This window comes from Marmota flaviventris, chromosome 3 (genome assembly GCF_047511675.1).
Source record: "Marmota flaviventris isolate mMarFla1 chromosome 3, mMarFla1.hap1, whole genome shotgun sequence".
Taxonomy (NCBI): domain Eukaryota; kingdom Metazoa; phylum Chordata; class Mammalia; order Rodentia; family Sciuridae; genus Marmota; species Marmota flaviventris.
The window spans coordinates 179,076,815-179,081,486 of NC_092500.1; positions in this window are offsets into that span (position 1 = coordinate 179,076,815).

A 4,672-nucleotide genomic window follows, 5' to 3' on the forward strand; every position below is an offset into this window, starting at 1 on the left:
CTCTTATTTGATATCAAGCTCCTTGATCCATTTTGAGTTACCTTTTGTGCATGGTGAGAGAAAGGGATTCAGTTTCATTTTGTTGCATATGGATTTCCAGTTTTCCCAGCACCATTTGTTGAAGATGCTATCCTTCCTCCATTGCATGCTTTTAGCCCCTTTATCAAATATAAGATAGTTGTAGTTTTGTGGATTGGTTTCTGTGTCCTCTATTCTGTACCATTGGTCCACCCGCCTGTTTTGGTACCAGTACCATGTTGTTTTTGTTACTATTGCTCTGTAGTATAGTTTGAAGTCTGGTATCGCTATACCGCCTGATTCACACTTCGTGCTTAGCATTGTTTTTTCTATTCTGGGTCTTTTATTTTTCCATATGAATTTCATGATTGCTTTCTCTATTTCTACAAGAAATGCCATTGGGATTTTGATTGGCATCGCATTAAACCTATAGAGAACTTTTGGTAATATCGCTGAGGCTGGGATTTGACTAATGCAGATGTTTGGGCCCAGCCTCTGGAAGCACAGCTGGGACACCGTGGAAACAAAGAGGGTTTGTGAGAAATGGAAAGTCATGGAAGAAACAGAAGGAAAAGTTAAGTTTTTCTTTTTCATGCTGCCTTTATTCATCATGAGAGAGATAGGTAAGGAAAGAAAGAGTGAAGGAGAGAAGACAGGAGAAGTGAGTGAATGATAACCAAAGAAACAATATCAGAAAAAACAGGCATTTATGGGATGCAAATTATGTATAAAATGTGTCTTCAGACTAAAAAGTTAATAACTGTTGTTGGCAGAAGACATGTCAAATTGTTCTCAAGAAGCCACAAGTCAGACCTGTGAAGAGAGATTTCATGTAGTATCAGGGTGAACAAATTAGAAGATAATTCAGACCTTACAAAATTAGAAGTAGGCAGGTGTGGGGAGGTCTATGGTACTAGTGATTCCAGATGCTGAGGCTGTTGGGTCACATGAGCAAGTGTTCTGGCCTACTCTGGTTGAATACAGTTGGGATCCCAAAGAGAAAAAGAAGGCTGAGAGGAATGGAAAGTCATGGAAGAAATGAAGCAGGAAAAGCTGTGTCTTCTTCCTTGCAGCCATGAATAAACCAGTATAAATGGAGAAATAAGGAAAAGAGTGAAGACTGACTTCCAGCTGCATACTTAAATCTCCATGTGTCCTGAGTCTCTGGACCTGGCAAAACACCCACCATATTCAGAGTCCTATACCAAGTTCTGGTTTCACTTTTGTGCTCTGTGCAGCTTTGGGCCAGGTCTGCTGGTACAAGGAGCCTTGCTGAAAGAGCACCATGTTTGCCCATTTGTCTAACTGGTGCCATAGTACCTCTGGGGGCCCAGTAGATCCAGCCTTCATCTTTCTTCCTGGGATATTGGTATGAGTGATTCCAACAGCCACCCCCTTGCCTGGTCTGGAAAGAGCAACCCTGTTTGGGGATCTATGGATAAATGGTCATATTGGACAGTGATCTCTCTGGGTAGAGAAGAAGCTATGTTTTGAGCCTGGGATGAGTCAGAACATACCTTGAGGGTCTGTTGAAGGTCACTTCTGGCTCACAGGAGGCTGGAAAATGAGTTTGAAGTTATAAAATGCTCTTGGGTAAGAACCCAGACTCCATTGTATGCAGCTTGGCTTCAAACTCATTCCAGACTAGGATTCTTGTGGTCATAGATGTTGAGATGTGTATGGGGTCCAGGCTAAAAGTGAGGATTGGGTCCAGCTGACTGAACACCCCCTAATGCTACTTAGTTACCCTTCAGCTGGGACAATATCCTACTCCCAGAAGTAATATTTGTCTGTTAGAACACTGTCCCTGTAAAGGACTGAAGTCCCTCCTTTCTTGTCTTGAAGATGGTGAAGATGGTGGGGGATCTGAGAGTGGGGTATGGGGTTGTTCCCATTTACCAGCATGTGCCTTAGGGCAGCTATCCCTGTTGAGAGCCACAGCGAAGTGGCCCCAGCAAACTTCCAGCTGATTGGCTCACTGCGGCCCCAGCAAACTTCCAGCTGATTGGCTCACCCCGGCCCCAGCAAACTTCCAGCTGATTGGCTCCTCTGCAGTGATGCTCACTGGGCTGTTTCCCCACCCTTTCAGACCAGGGAGCTGCTCATTGGGGGACTCTTTTGCCTCTGCCCTCCCGACCCAGCCAATCTGCCTCAAGAGCGGTTGAGGTGCTTGCCAGAAGAGCGGTGGTGGCAGTTGGGCTCTTGGGGAATTCCTGGAGAGCTCAGGTGGTGCAGCGTGCATCCAAAAAAATAAAGTTCATTCCTGTTTGACAAGTGGCTCATATGGGGATCGAACACGCGACCTTGGCGTTATCAGCTCCCAATGCTCAGAGCCTGTTTTAATACCATTAACAGGATATAAAAATGTTCCAGTTCAAGACTGGTGGGACACTCAGGTGTGGTATTCACAATGACTGTGGGAAAAGTGGTTTGATTATTTCAGGTCAAATCCACATTCATGCAAAATTTGCCTTGAATCTCTCCAACCTGGTCTGGAAGAATGTACAGGGAACAAGACCTGCCTTCTATGTTATCCACACTGAGGCCATCCCCTTCTCAAGGTCAGCTATACTGAAGCCCAGCCACCCCCAAGGTCAACAGCAGGAAACCAAATTATATCGTTAACATTAGAGTTAGGGTGGAAATTATGGTTGGGGTTGGGCCTGAGCAAATCTCTGGTCTGGATTTGTGGTCAGATGTTGGGCAGAGAATAGGTGAGGATGGTTTATAGATTAGATATTAAACAGAAGCACATGGTTTGTGGTCTTAGATTTAGGGTTTCTAGGGTAGGTAAGAGCTAGTAGAGGGGAAATAGGGTTAGTGTTTTAGAATTATGGATAGGCAAGACAGGTCAGGATCAGGGTCAAATGAAGACTTCCTTAGAATGCAGCATCCCTGAGATATCATCCTCCATACTGTGTTGTCCTTGACTAGCACCTCCTGTGACCTGCTCTGTGGTCCTACTCCACTTATCTCACAGCTTCCCCTGTAGCCCTCCACCTTCTTTTCTCATCTCCCCCTTTAGCCCTCCACCACTTCTTTTTATCCCCTCCTGTGTACTCTCCTGTCACCTCAGTAACGGTCCATGAGTAGCCCGTGATCTATCATGGCCTCTTTTTTGGCACTCCACCAATTCTTCTCATCTCATTCTCTATATCCCTTCAACAACACCTCTCAATTTCTGTGTTTTTCTTCACCAACTGCTCTCATCTCCTTTATATCCCTCTATCACCTCCTTTCTCAGCCCCCTGTGTAAACCTTGACCACAATCTATTATAAGCTAATGTTTAGTCCTCCACTACTTCCTCTAAAAACTTGTATGACTGTGAACCACTGCCTCTCATGGACTTCTGTGTATCCTCCACTTTCTCCTCTTATCTTCTCCCATCCAGCTGCTCTTATCTCCTCTTGTGCTACCCTGTTCTACCTAGTCTCCTGCCTCTTACGTTTATTTTCACAACATTCTCTTCCCCTACTCTGTGTAATTATCTACTCCATCTTCTCATCTCCTATGTATCCCTTCACTACCTCCTCTCCTGGTCTTAATCACCAGCTATTCACACATCTGGTATAACCCTATACTTTCTCCTTTCAAGGCCCTAGATTAGCCCTCTACCCCCTCTTCTCATATTGTCCTGCACAGCTCTCCATGTCTTCCTCTCACATCCTATGTAGCCCTCCACCACCTCCTCTATTTCTTCCTGGTCAGCCTTCTACCACCTCCTCTCATGGCCGCTATACAGCCTCTCCCTCTGTAGCTATCCACCAACTCCTGTTATCTCCTCTGTATTCTCCCACCACCTTCTCTCTTGGCATAGAGATTCTGTCTATACCACCTTCTCTTGCAGCCCTTGCAAATTCCTCTGCCACTCCTTTATCTTCCTGGTTAGCTCCCGGCATGTCCTCTTACAGCCCCTGTGTATCCCTCCATTATACCACCTGCTCTCATGGCCTCCAGTGTAGTCATCCACCATCTCCTCACATTCTCCATAGCTCTCCCCCACCTCTTATCATTTTCTGTGTTTCCTTCTATCACCTCATCCCATGGCCCCATGGGTAGCCCCCCTTTTATTTCCTCCTGTGTCACCCTCCGCCACCTCCTCTCATCTCCCCCTGGGTAGCCCTCCACTACCTCCTCTCATCTCCTGAGATGGCCTCTACCACCTTCTTCCTGTGTTTCCCTCACCACCTCCTATCTCCTCCTTTGTCACTATCTATCACCTCATCCTCTATGGCCTCATGTGTAGCCCTTCATTACTTTCTGTCATGACAAAACTTTGCATCCTATGGAAGCTTAGCCGGCCTCAACTCAACTGTGTTCCTGAGATTTTTACCTACTCCAGAAGTTGTTTAAGATTCTTCATATCTTCTAATGACTTGTCCATGTAATTGTTTTTTTAGGTTTTCTTTAAATGTAATTATTTAAAACACATTACCCAGATTTTTCATCAACCTTTGATTTTCTTTATTTGTGTTCTGAGTACCTTCAAAAGGCCAAGGTGCTTACTTCTTCGGTGCTGATTCTCAGTATTTCCCCCAGATAATGTTAATACTACTTTTGTAAGTCTATGCTTTTCTTCAAGTATTCAAAAATGTCACCTACTTACTATATTATTGTGATGCCTTTGCCAACTCTGTGTTCACTTGGTTTTGC